The sequence below is a fragment of the Sphaerodactylus townsendi genome, linkage group LG04 (genome assembly GCF_021028975.2).
Source record: "Sphaerodactylus townsendi isolate TG3544 linkage group LG04, MPM_Stown_v2.3, whole genome shotgun sequence".
In the NCBI taxonomy this organism is placed as follows: Eukaryota; Metazoa; Chordata; class Lepidosauria; order Squamata; family Sphaerodactylidae; genus Sphaerodactylus; species Sphaerodactylus townsendi.
In genome coordinates, this window is record NC_059428.1 from 69,442,858 (window position 1) to 69,457,015 (window position 14,158).

At 41.3% G+C, this 14,158-nt stretch overlaps 1 protein-coding gene across 3 annotated transcripts in view; it reads right to left on the reverse strand.

Moving 5' to 3' along the window:
- Window positions 1–14,158, reverse strand: part of DSCAM (DS cell adhesion molecule) — a 485,873-nt gene that overhangs the window by 305,259 nt on the left and 166,456 nt on the right. Inside the window, exon 1 of one of the 3 annotated variants that reach the window (XM_048495232.1) lies at window positions 7,798–7,930. The exons of the other annotated variants lie outside the window; for them this stretch is intronic. The gene's annotated coding sequence lies outside the window, so the exon portion shown is untranslated. Of the gene's footprint in view, window positions 1–7,797; window positions 7,931–14,158 lie in introns of those variants that run through there. 3 annotated transcript variants of the gene reach the window in all.

A 14,158-nucleotide genomic window follows, 5' to 3' on the forward strand; every position in this document is an offset into this window, starting at 1 on the left:
TTTCTAGTTATGCTCCTTTGTACTTAATTCTCGTTGGTTTCTTCTTCCTGTGCTTGCTGTTATCGCGTTAGCCCAGGGCAAAGAGTTCTTCCTTCCAAGGCTTGCTGTGATTGGTCTGTGTCTGGTCGCTTCCATGTCAAACCTTCACAGGGCTTGTTGGGGCGTGTAGGGTTAGGAGTCAGAATTTGGCACAGCTTCAACCTTCCTCTTGCCCCTCTCCACCCTCAAGGGACACGTGTCAAGCTCACTGACTGACACTTTTTTCTTTTCACTCAATGACTGTCTTGGCAGCGCATGCCAATTTGCCCGGTCCACGGTCACGGTGCCCGAAACTGCTGTAATCCAGCACTGCTCTTCGCCTCAATCAAAACTTTCCAACTTTCACACCATGCTTCCTGGTAAAATCCAGCTGAAGTTTTTCCAATTTACTTCATGATTAAAGTTAGCTTTTTTTTGTTTAAAGGACATCAGCTTGTCATTTCCATATTTTCTTTTTGTATTGCTACAGGCTGTTTCTATGGTGCTGCTTCTATTTGCGTCTAATGGCTTACCCTCCCTCAATGTTGAGATGGGTAGTAGGGAAACTGTCAGCTGCGATTTCCCTCCCGTCTTGTGTTTTCGGCTCTCCTCTCCTCTACCTGATGAGCAGAGATTTGCTTGCCCCGATATAGGGATTGCAGCGGTTGGGTAAGGATTCTCCAGAGCTAACTCTAGAGATGTCCAACAGGCGCCACAGTGAACCAGAAGTCTGAAAGTCTAAAACAGCTGTTTATCTGATCTATTTCAGGAAACCTTAGTCAAGAACCAGTTAACATACAACACATCACCATTTATCATGCAAGCATAGTAAAAGTCCTGCAGCTTCTCACTGCAGATAAAAAGAACCAAATCTCACACATTTTATATATTCTATATAGTCTCAGAGATTATACAAACCAATTTAAACATTAGGAAATGCAAGCCACGGCACCAAATGCAGATATGACTTATAATTCAATGTCCTGACTGAGCCACAATTGCAATCTGCCCTTCTTGCTTGCAGAACAAGCATAGGGGAAGGCAAATTTGGAATTGAAAAAAAGGAGCATTTGTGGGGCACAAATATTATATAATAATAAGCATGGGGATCCTTCAATATTTATATCATCCCATTCATGGAAAGCAGGGGATGAGCATGCCTACTTTTATACATAGGTAGGGTGAGTTGAACTTTTCCCCCTCATGTCCTACCTTGCTGTGCATCAGTCCTTGAAGCACTTTCTCCCGACACGGATTTTTTCTCATGTTGGGGCCATACTAAGCAAACTGCCTCACATTCCTGTATAGCAAATTCAAGAATGGATGGTGGTACTAAACATACTAAGCAAACTGCCTCACATTCCTGTATAGCAAATTCAAGAATGGATGGTGGTACAAGAATGGATGGTGGTACTAAGAATGGATGGTGGCAACTTGGTGTCCCCCAAGTTGCACTTTTGCCTAATCCCCCTCCTTCTTTCTTTACACTTGGCTTGATGGATTCGTGTAAATACACAAGAAACACACACACACACACACACACACATCACATCACATCTGGCTCTCACTTAACTGAAAAATGTTTTCTGATTGTTTCCATCCTACAGGTGCAATTAGTTGTGGGAACTTTTTTGTCAGAGAAACAGTGTAATCAGACATCTTCCATAGTTGTTACAAAAAAACATTTTTAGCTGTCAAAGGTTCTGGAATCAATGTTTTCTTATATCACATCTGCTGAGGCCTAAGATCTATTTGTCTCACTCTTTCTTGATTCTGGAGTGCACATCTTAAGATAACATGGCAGATATTGCTTTGTGTCAGGGGTGCAGATAACCTGCATAACATTTGAAAATATTTCCCCCTTCCACAGACAGCTGGATTGTTGCTTGCCAGTATGCCAATGTGTCACGCAAAAATGTTTGCTTATGTTTGCCTTTGTGGTAGTGTTACTGGAAATAAGTGTATGCAAGAATAGCATTTGCCAAACTTCCAAATTCTACTCAGATTCAGAGACCTTTATATAGCATAGGGACAAAAAGGAAAGAGTAAATCCAATAGAGAACAATGAAAACAGTGTGAACAGAAGCCAAGGGAACCTAGTTCAAAGTGCACAGCAAACATTTGGCTACGATTTCCATTATTTCAGCCTCGGGATTGTTGAGCAGAAGAATAATCTTTGCATTGGTAGAAAGATCCAAGAACCCAGCTGAGGTTAAGGCAGAGAAATCGATAAAGCTGTTATACTTTAGGAAGGAGAAAAAGATGTGTTCAAGGGAGTCAGTACAGGAATGGCAGAAAGAACAATGTCGATCATGTCGAGGGTTGTTTAACAACCGACCTTGAAGTAAAGAGGATGGAAAGGAATTGTATTTTGCTCTTGAGAGTGCCCATCTAAGTTCATGGTTTGGGAGTTGGTTCAGATAATGGGCAACACAGAGCTTTCGGGGAATGATCCCGAAGTACAAGGGTGAACAAGAACTCTGTGCCTTGCTCAAAAGGTACTGAAATTCCTGATTGAATAATGTATTTTTACTGGGGTGATGTGGTTTCCAGGCTCTATGGCCGTGTTCTAGCAGCATTCTCTCCTGACGTTTCGCCTCCATACAGCCTGGAAACCACACAGCACCCCAGTGATTCCAGCCTTCGACAATACAATGTATTTTTAGTTGAAGATAAACTTCGTTGGCAGTGAGCATGAGCAGGGAGTCCCAGGCAAGGCCTAGTGAGGAGATCTTAGCCTCGATTAGTAACCACCAGTCAGAGGTCTGGAGCTCATGCATCACTAGTTGGACCAAGCTGTGCGAGTCAGAATGTAAACAGAGGCATACTCAAAATTTGAAAGTGGCGACCCATGTCCTGGTTTCCAGAAGGTACTGTCCTGCCTCAAGGCAAAGAGCTGCATAGGGGATGCAGTGTGGAAGTCCAAAGATTTTATATAGGAAGCTGGACTGCAGCTGTTCAAGCTTGGATTTTCATTTGTGGATCCACATAGGAACCCAATACATTAGATGTTGAACCACTTTTGTGTGAAATACTTTCAGGGCCACCGGGATGAATCTGCTGCCATTGGAGGTAAAAAAAACTTCAGAACAACATCAGCAAAAACACATTTGCTACCCTTCAGGGCCTTGTCTCTATGTTTAGCCCAGCCAGGCTTATGTTGGAAGACAACCCTTAAGTATTTGAAGGATCTGACTTGCTCAATAACTGAGCCCTGAACAGACCAGATCATAGTACTACAAATGTTTGAAAAACCATGACCTTGGATTTTGATGGATTGATTGAAAGCCAATTAGAAACGCAGTAGTTGTTGCATTTAAGGAGTCAGTTATTGAGGCCAACCCTTGAGCGGGACAGCAGAACTGCATTGTTGGGATATAGAAGGATTGAGACCAGACAAATTCTACTCTGTGGTGCTACCTGGTTGGCAACTTGTACAAGCAAAATGTTTCTAGCATACACAGCATCAAAAGGAACAGAACAGTAAGCAGGCTAGAGCTGCTCATTAAATGAAAGACAATCAAAACAAAACTTGCTTCAAATCTATTTTCACATTCTACCTTGTTAAAACTATCTCAACGCTTTCACCAAGATCCTCCCAAAAAACAAAAGGAAAAAATAGAAAGTTGGCAAGTGAACACCGTATATATTGACCTCTGTTTACAAAAAAGAAAGGGCAGAAAGTAGTTCAGAAATATGCAAATAATAATCAAAGCAAGGTGTTGATAGGCAAGCAGAGGTGGTGATAGGGCTGTCCCTCCAGATAGGTGCTAGAGATCTCCCGGAATTACAACTGACCTCCAGACTTTATGGATAGCTTATTATTTTGGTATTCATTCAAAACATTTATTCAACTTCAGGGAAAAATGGCTGCTTTGGAACATAGACAGTATGGCATTGTACTTTACTGAGGTCCCTCCCCTTCCCAAAGCGCACCCTCCCAACCTCCACCCTCCAATCTCCAGGTGTTTCTGAAACCTGAGTTGGCAACTCTCATTAGTTTCTATTTGTGAGATTTTTGAGAAGTGGTCCCTTGCATTTTCCAATGCAAACATCAGATGTTTACAAGTCCCTGGTTTTGCCATGTGTTTGCCATATAACCACTTTTCCATAGAAATATGATTTGTAAGTTGTAATCAAAGATGTATATATTTTGCTCCTTGAATTATTCACAAGAAGCAAAAACCACTATAATGTTGTTATCTATAATTAATCTGGCATGGGATTGTGCACAGACAAAGCTACTGAATATAGTAACTGCTTCTTCAACAGGGCATTCAGCAATACCACACCAGACTGTATTTTCTACATTTTGTGAATTCTGTGATAGGTAAATATGTGTGTTACATTTTACCACAACTATTTTACCACAATTGTAAACAAAGCTCTCCTTAATAGAGACTAAAACATGATTAGTCTTATTTTTTTTAATTAAAAAAAACTGTAAAAACAAAACTGGCTGAAAGCTTTACAAATTATTCTTCAATTAAGCAAATGATTCACCACCCAAGTCAGAATACATTCCATTTATTAAATTTATCTAACGTTTCCCCCTGCACCATACAGGTTAGTTTATTTGTTATGTTCCCTTTCCAGCATCTAATAGAGAAAATCTTGCAGAGGTTATAGAGTTTACAACAAATTTTTGAGTATCTTTGGGAAGAAAGTCAACATAATTCTACAAGTAACATTAGTGGAGAAAGACAACTCTTTACATATTTCTTGAGAAACATGTGTAACAACCTCATATTTTTTGTTCCCTACTATAAACTACACAAATTCATCTTAGCAGTGATGGCTAAAAGTGTGAAACTGTATCTGCCCTTTAAGAATGAGATCCCTAAAGGAAATTCGCATACCAAATGAGTGAATACCAAGTAATTAATTGGAGGGAATGTAGACTAAATGAATTAAACCTAACATTTGTTAATCACAGTTACTAGTAGGAACTCTATGGGAAATGACTTTGAATGCTAATTGATCCCCCCTCCCCGAGTCACCCTACTGGGTGACATAAATACTGTAGTACAAAGAGTGGACTCTAAAACCAAATTCTGCTAAAGCCTTTACATCAATTCTACCTGTATGACATATCTCTGATCAGTTATATTCCTCAGAATCAGAGTTCCTCCTGCCAAATCATACTTTAATGTTGCTGTGTTGTTGTTAAAACATATTGCCTCTAGTCATGCTATAAATTGCATCCAAACAATATAGCATTTTTCCCCAATCTTCCTGGGCACAGAGAAAGATTTTCCCCTAGTTACACTGGAATTGTAAGAATGGAAACAAGCTAAATTAAATGCAGGAGAAATCCCATTTGGTGATCTCTAAAAATAACAGAGTATTCAGGTGCAAAATGCAACAATGAGAAAATTAATTCTTAAAAGCTTATGTTGCATACTTCTAGTTATGAATCATTTGAATTAATTTCTTCCCTGCTTTTCTCCTATCTTTGCCTCATTTGCTTACCATTTGACAGCCTTATTTAATATGACTAGGTAGGCCAAAATGATCCAGTTACTTTGACAACCGGAAAAATATAGCGCAGTATGACATCAGTGACAAGAGCAGAATGCATAAACAAGGGAAATAAATAGAGAGCACCAGAAGACTCTGTCTGTCTGTCTCTGAGATACAGGCAACATACACAGAGACATTTGTTCTTTTTCTTCATCATGCAATACTTGTATGGAGGGTGAATAACGCAGACTGTTTCTGCATATGAAAGGTGTTTGTATGCATGAGTGTGCGCGCGCATGTCTTTATTCACATATAAAATGTAGTGACTCATTAGTTCTGATCAATAAAAATTTCCCTTCATGGCCTGGACTTTGAATCTCCCTGGGAGCTCATCTTCCCATCTTTTTATATTTAGGAAAAGAGGCCCATATAAAAGTCCTTGCTGTTCAAAAGGGAAGTAAGATGGCCCTGTACTTTGCCTTTCTACAAGCAATTTACATTTGCAATTTAAAAAAAAACTTTGTGAATCTTTATTGCATGTGTTTTCAGAAGTATGAAATATTCTGTCAGATATGTGAAAATAGGCAGTATTCGTATTTATAACTACTGTTATTCAGTAGGAAAGTTTAGTTTTATCTCACAAAGACTGTTTTGGACCTTGTACGAGGTAAGGAAATACTACTAGCCATTATAAGCCTGTGTACTTTGCAAAGGAATGGGTGTTTTGCATTTGTGCAGGTATTCATCAAAGTAGGAATGACCAGATTCCCTCAGTTTGGGGAAGTGGATTGTGAATTTTGCAAAACATTCTGCAGGAAAGTAAGATGGCCTTTCGTTGGTTCCATCCCTAACTAAAAGAGAGACTGCAATCAAGAAATCAGAAGGAGATTAAGACTGGGAAGGGCAGTCATAAAGAATCTAGAAAAGATGTGAAAGTGTAAAAATGTGTTGCTGGCAAACAAGATCTGGATAATTTATGCCATAGTATCCCCCATTTTGTATGGGTATAAAAGATGGACAATGTATTAAGACAGCGGCGAAGCTCCCAGGGGGAGGGGGTGCGCGCAACGCACAGGGCGCACAAATTTGGGTCCCGTGGGGTATGCAAATCCCCCGGTCCCTCCCCCTTTCTCCTAGTGACTGTCCTCCTAGAAAGTCTTTTGCTGTCAGGAGCTGAGAGAGGGGGGGGGGGTCCTATCCCTTTAAAGGAGACTTAATGGGATGTTATTTACTTCCATGACATGATAATCACCACCAGTTGATTTTCAAGTCTCTGTTTAAAGGACAGCATATATGTTGCATTCTTATTAGCAACAAGAGAGGAATCTTAAATGAATAATCATAGTCCTACAAATTAATGTAAGAAATTCTGCTTTTTGGCACTTCTCTCTTTATTCTATATCCATATACCCAACTTTAGACACAGCATGGTCTAGTTGTTGCTAAGAACGGGTGGAGTCTAATCTGGAGAACTGGGTTTGATTCTCCTGCTCCACATGAAGAGCAGATTCTTATCCAGTAAAGCAGATTGTTTCCCCACTCCTGGATTCCTGCTGGGTGACTCTAGGCTAGTCATGCTTCTTTGGAACTCTCTCAGCCCCAACTACCTCACAAGGTGATTTTTGTAGGGAGAGAGAAGGGAAAGGAATTTGTAATCCCCTTTTGAGTCTCCTTACTGAAGAGAAAGAGGGGTACAGATCCAAACTCCTCCTCTTCTTATTCCCAGGATTGCAGCAATACTATCTGACTATTCAACAATTTATAGAATATATTTTCTTGTTTTTAGGATCAGCTCTCCATTTAGATTATTTTGATTAATTTTAACTTGCACTGGAGAACAGTTTGTTATCACTGCACAGTTTTTGCATCACCTGTGCTAAGCATAGTGCCTTCTTTCCATCATCTACTCCTTAGATGAAGATGGCGAAGAGTTGCAGGCCCAGAGGACAATAAAGTTCCTGGGCAAATGTAGGTGGATACCTGTCCTTCAGAAACCCCTCATTTGCACTCTCATTCACAGCCCCCATTGATATCTTTAAGCCACATGAGGCAAAAGGAAGGGAAGCAGGTACTCTAATAGACAGATTTAAAATCAACTACTCTTGAATTCTAATTAAGATTTGTGATTAATAAGCTTCCAAATCCCTTGAGATTCTCAAGCATTAAAATAAGCAACAAGACACACCTTTCTCCTAGTGCAGTTCCACCCCCCCACACACACACCCCACACACACACCCTGTCAGGGGAAATACACAGCGTGTGATTGTTCATTCCTTTGTCTGGCTGGTTGCAAGCAAACGTTTTTACATCACTACCTGTTCAGAAGTCTGACGTGGTGCACATGACAAAATGCTTGCCGCTCAACTGCAGGGCTCGGCCGTGCCTCCCAGTGTTGACTTCTTAAGCGATGGCATTTTCTACCCTTCTATCTGCAAAGGATAGACTCCTGGGAGTCTAAGGCTGGTTTGCCCGCACTGTTCTCTCCCCGCCCCTCACCAGTCCTGCTTGCACGGACGTTTGCCCGCACATAACTGGGATCAAAGGGTGCGAAACGATGGCGAAACGAAAGGAAGCCAAAACCACAGCCCGGCAAAAGAGAAAGCAATGCGACACGGCCAGGAGGGCTGCCTCGATTTTGTTTGGCTTTTCAGAACCCTGCCTTTGGCAGCTAGTAGCAAGAGGACTCTTTTTGTGCGCTTATGCCTGTGCCGCAGAACTGCAAGGGGAGAGAGAGACGGCGAAGGCGGCTACCCTTGCACTAAAACATCTTCCCTAATCGATTTGAATTGCAGTGAAGCCCACAACAGGTGGGGGAGGGGGCAGAGCGAAGTGACGGAGGCACTCTTTAAAACTGCCTGCCAAACGGGATCCCGGCAGTGCCCGCAAGCCGGCCGTGTCAGTCTCCTCCTCCTCTCCGGCGCTTCCTCTGATTGAAAAAAAGATTACGCGCAAGACGGCGACGCGAGGCTCACTGCAGGGGTGAGCGCGGTGAAGGGGGCAGGCAGACAGCGACGGTGGCTGATCTTTCGAAGCAGCAAAGCAAGACGCTGCAGGGCGCCCCTTTCCCCGCTCTACTTCACCAACCTCTTCCGCCATCACCAGCTCCCCCTCCCCATTCTGCTAGTCACAAGCAAGAACGAGCCGCAAAAGCAGCGCAGGAGCAGCCCCGATTCTATCGCTTCTTCCTTCGCTGCCTCCTCGCGCTGCTGCTGCTGTTCTTGCCCTGCTGTACTCTAGCCTTTTTACTTTTCACACCAAGGACAAGTGAACCACTGTCCTTCCGCAGCCCCATCGGGGTGCCCCGTGGTGCAGGTCCTCCGTCCCCTTCTAGATCCAGCCCTGCATTTTTGAGCTCATTAATTCAAAGTCAGAAGTTTCTTAACAGTACACATAACATAATATTAAAAAAAGTATAAATTTAATTTTGGCATTGAAAGGACTGTGTTGAAAACTGGTTGTTTTCATGCTTCAGGCAAGTGCATTTATATATTTTCCCTTTTTGCTAGCTTGGCTAGATGAAATACGGGACATGAAGAGTAATCAATAGGTTGTACTCTTTCCACAGTACAATTCCCAACCCCTTGTGCTTTGAGTATGGAACAGAAAAACAATATAAAATATTTTAAATAAACCAACTGTTTTCTTTGTAGTTCTAGGCAAAATTCTGTTCTTCCGGTTTTGCAAACTCAATCGGTGGAGGATCACTGTTAGGATTTAAGCTATGAAATCCTTGACTTGAGACAAACTTAGAAACCGACTATTCTTAAATATAGCTCTCAAAAGATTTCTGACATCTGAAATCCACTTATCTGTAAGGCTACCAAAGTCATGTCAGTACTGTAGGTAAATCTCATTTAATTCCAAGGTGATTCCACTTCTCATTACTCACAGCAGATATACTTATCCTGCTTCCATCCACAAAAGAAATACATGCATCATTCCAAGTCCATGTCATATCTGAAGTTCAAACAATTTAAAAGAAAGCAAAGTAAATTTTAATAGCACAAAAACTGTGATTGCATAAAAGACTGTTGTTGATCCCTCGTTGCAATGCTCTATCCTTCAAGAGCATCTTTTTTATCTTTCCTTTCTTCCAGGTGAACATGAGTAAAAGGAAAAAAATTTGGGGATCTACTAATAATCTATGGGGGGTTGTCTCCAAACCATCACAAAACAGCTTCTGGGATCCCCCATAACCCAGAAGCAATACTTAGAATGGCATTTTGGGCTGAAGCAGGAGAAGGGAGGCAAAGAAAATGAAAATTTTTGATGGGATCCAACCTTCTCTTTTAAAGAACCAGGTTTATAGGGACAATGATAGAATTTTTAAATGCAGCAGAACAGTGAGTTCTACAACTCCAGAAGATATCTGAATTCAGAATGAATTATTTGTTATAAACCATCCCACTTGCCTCCCCATCTCTTTTTGCCTTCTAGCCTTTGGCAGACCAAAAGGGTCCCGTTTATGTTTTCCTTGAGGCCCAAACTTCAGACCATAAGAAAAACCCCTTCCTCCTTAAACCTTGGTTTGGGACTCAAGCTACCATCTATGCCTGGTGTTCCTTTCATTCTTCTGCCTGGAGCCTTCCCTGGGCACTCCTGGTCCCTGAGGGAACTGAGATGTGTGTCTGTGTGAGAGTGAGTGAGTGCTGCAGGCATGTAGCGAATATGTTCCCCTTCCCCTTATCCTCTGGCTCTCCCTTATCCTGTTTCAGTTAGTCCAATGTTGTCCAGTTGTAACCCCACAGTCATTTCTGTTTTAATTTTTAATTCAGCCAGTATTATTTCAGCTTGGCTAAAGTTGTATCCCATAATCTCTCATGAAGCCATATTCAGCCCAAGCCCTTTACCTCACCAAAGTACTGACAAGCAAACTGGCACATACACAGGATGTGGTAACAAAAGGACATAGAAGAATAAAAGGTCCTTTTGACTTGCAGAATAGTTAGCCCTTCCCTGAAGGAATATATCAAGAACCCATATAGTCTGCCCTAAGGGTCCCTGAGGTCAGAGCCGTAGTGAGTGGGAACTGCGCCCAGGGCACACGAGCGCCCTGCACCCCCGCCACGCCCCTGCACTGCCGCATGCCTGGTGCATCATGCACACCCCCCCGTCTCCTTGGTGTTACACCACTGTCTGAGGATACCAGGTGTGTGCTTTAAGGAAAATGATTTCTTTTGCTCAAAAGATCCATGCTTTTAGTCCTAAAGATCCTAATGTACCTGTTTTTACTGCATTGTATTTCTATTTTTGTATGCTTACAATAGGAAAATGATATTATGTAGGAAAATGATATTATGAAGCCTGTGATATTACTTGCCTGTCAACCTTTATGAAGATAGTTTGTACAATGTTTGCTAAACTGAAGTAGAATTTCTGTATCTTTGAATACTGATAAGCTGTTCTATCTCTACCCGCCCCATCTCTCCATATTGCTATAAGGCACACCTTGCCTTCTGCAATCAAGTAAATTTAGCCTTCAAGTACAACAACTACAGAAAACATCTTCATTTCTAAAGTTAGAACATAAGAAAGAGCCTGCTGGATCAGACCAGAGTCAATCTAGTCCAGCACTCTGCTACTCACAATGGCCCACCAGATGCCTTTGGGAGCTCATATGCAGGATGTGAAAGCAGTGGCCTCCTGCTGCTGCTGCTCCAGAGCACCTGGTCTGCTAAGACAATTGCAATCTCAGATCAAGGAGGATCAAGATTGGTAGCCATAGATCGACTTCTCCTCCATAAATCTGTCCAAGTCCCTTTTAAACCTATCCAAGTTAGCGGCCATCACCATCTCCTATGGCAGCATATTCCAAACACCAATCACATGGCAGCATATTCCAAACACCAATCACGCATTGTGTGAAGAAATGCTTCCTTTTATTAGTCCTAATTCTTCCCCCCAGCATTTTCAATGTATGCCCCCTGGTTTTAGTATTGTGAGAAAGAGAGAAAAATTTATCTCTGTTAACATTTTCTACCCCATGCATAATTTTATAAACTTCAATCATATCTCCCCTCAGCCGTCTCCTCTCCAAACTAAAGAGTCCCAAATGCTGCAGCCTCTCCTCATAAGGAAGGTGCTCCAATCCGTCAATCATCCTCGTTGCCCTTCTCTGCGCTTTTTCTATCTCTTCGATATCCTTTTTAATTATCGAATGTTGTAAAGGGCTCCTTTTGTTGTATTGGCAAGGTCATCAAGAACCAGGATGTTTAGGTACTGACTGAGAAAACAGATGTTGAAATCTTAAACATTGCCATCAAGATGTCAATACTCTGCAAATGGATGTATTAATGTTTGAATTGTTTTGGAGACATTCCTTCTCATACTTTTTCCTATAAATATTTCTATAAGTAATTCTATAAGTAATTCTCAAGCCTTGTGCTCCCAATATTCCTAGTCCCTCCTGTTGGGAGTTGGGTAAACCTGCCTGATGCCTTCTGCAGCAACACAGTCAGCACTAGCACTGGGTTGAATGACCCAATCAACCAGTAAGTGAGGGTTTTTTAATCAGTCAAATAACAATCCAGTCAGTTAAAGAAAATGGATCTTGAGTAGTTAAGGAAGCCTCAAAGGTTGAGCTAAAAACTATAAAATCTATAACAAAATAATTATATTATATGGCATACTCAAAAATCATTATAAACACAGGTTTTGGAATACACACTACATATTAAAAATCAATATCAATTGTTACGAAGGTCTCAAACACAGTTGATGATGCATTTGCTGTTGTGTGTTTTCCAGGCTTTGTGGCTGTGGTCTGGTAGTTTTAGCTCCTGATGCATTAATTATAAATGACCAATACAGAACCATATGTGTTTTGGCCTATTTGGCCTTCTTCAGTGGTCAAAATACAAAACAAGGTTATTAGAGACACATCTGGAAATATGTCACAAGATATTTTTGTCTGAAAATAGAAAATATTACATCTTGTGTAGCCTGATGTTAACACAAACCATGGGTCTTTTACCCCTAAAACTGGCTCACACTAAAAACATGGTATTAAATTATCAATGTTTGTGGATGTGAGTTGCATCAACCAGTATTAAAAATTAATCTTAAACAGTTAAAACGTAAAATCCTACCAAACACAAGTACTTTGAAAATTATCAGAAGAATAGTTCTTTGACAACAAACCCTAAGCAAAATAACAGAAAGGTATAACGTTGAACTACCCTGTGCTTATAACAGAGGCATTACTTTTCCAAGTGGAAAGCGGGTAGAAGGAATCAAAAGCTTTTGAAAAAAACTTCTCTTCTTAGAGTCCTGTGATTGTCCTTGTGCCCCCTCTGCTTGTGACAGAAACCCACACCAGACTTCTTATTTCTGATCCTCTCATTGCAACTAGAAAGAATCTACTGGAAAGGAGTGGGCAGAATACTGTCCACTAAAAGCAGTTAAAAGAAAAAGAAAAACTCAAATCAATGACTTTTAAGACAAGATACAGACAAGATACCCATTTTGGCCCTGTGACAATGTCACTAAATTGCCAGAACCATTTCACCTCTGGTTCTCACTCATTTGTCAAACTAAAACTGTTGTTTTCCTCTGCATGGAGTAATTTAAGTTTTTTAATGGCCATTCTCACAGAACAGGCCTGTGGTTTCTGCAGGACATCTTCCATTCCTTCCAAGCACCATCCACATCTGTTCAAATATCTATGTGTCTGGCATGGAGCAACAGCCATGTAGAACATTGTCAGCACACTGTTTTCCATGCCAACCAGGGCCAGACAGACCTACCCGACTTGCTTTCAGTGGGTATGCTGCCATGGAAACAGTAGCACCGAGCCTTTTATGCCCAGTCACTGCGGGAGGTACATAGATATAGGACTGGTGTACTGGTTTAACATTTGTTATTCAATCAATTCATACAGGCCTAATTATGCTTTAAAAAGTCTCCTCAGCAGTCTGTATATACCAGTATTAAAGACCTTAAAGAAAACCAAAAAAGCTCATTGGTGTTAATTGTATGGCCAAGCTTACTTCAGCAGTTGGCGATTTGACTCTCTCACTACAGCAGCATCTTCCTTACTGTGCAAAATCCTCCCGTGGAAAGGAAGGGCTGCATCAGTGTGAGAGAGCAAGGCCAGTCTTTTCTTTCCAGCATATTTCCTTTGCCCTCAAAAATTTCTCTTGACAGCACCTCATGGGCTGAAAAGAAATTCTTCAATGAGCAATCAGCAAGGGAGGCCTCTGTTGATGCAGCTTGGCATATGCTGTCTCACATTTCTCAGTGACAAGTGGCATGTTAGCAAAGCAGGGAAAAAGACGTTTCGCTAATCACTCCCTGTTGTCCGCACCCTCAGGCAGAATCATATTGCTTTATGTAGATGAGCTTATAACAGTTCCTTCAATTTGGCTTTTATATATAAAAAAGAACCAGCTCCTAACGCTGTGTCAACAGGCACCCGAGGGCCTACCACTTTACATTGCAAGTGTATTACTATTTAAAGACAAGCTTTTAGCTTAACATCAGTGCTTGCCTTCAGAGTTTAATTACCGCCCTCCCCATGGGGCCCAATAAGCTATCTACTCCTCCTAAGGGAGTTACATTCCATGATGATCTTTAACTAAGTAAGTAAATGCCAAATAAGCACTTCTTAAAGATGCAGGATCATGTTTTCTGCTAGGCTTTGAAACTGGTATAGCAGCCTGGCTGCCATTTACCCTT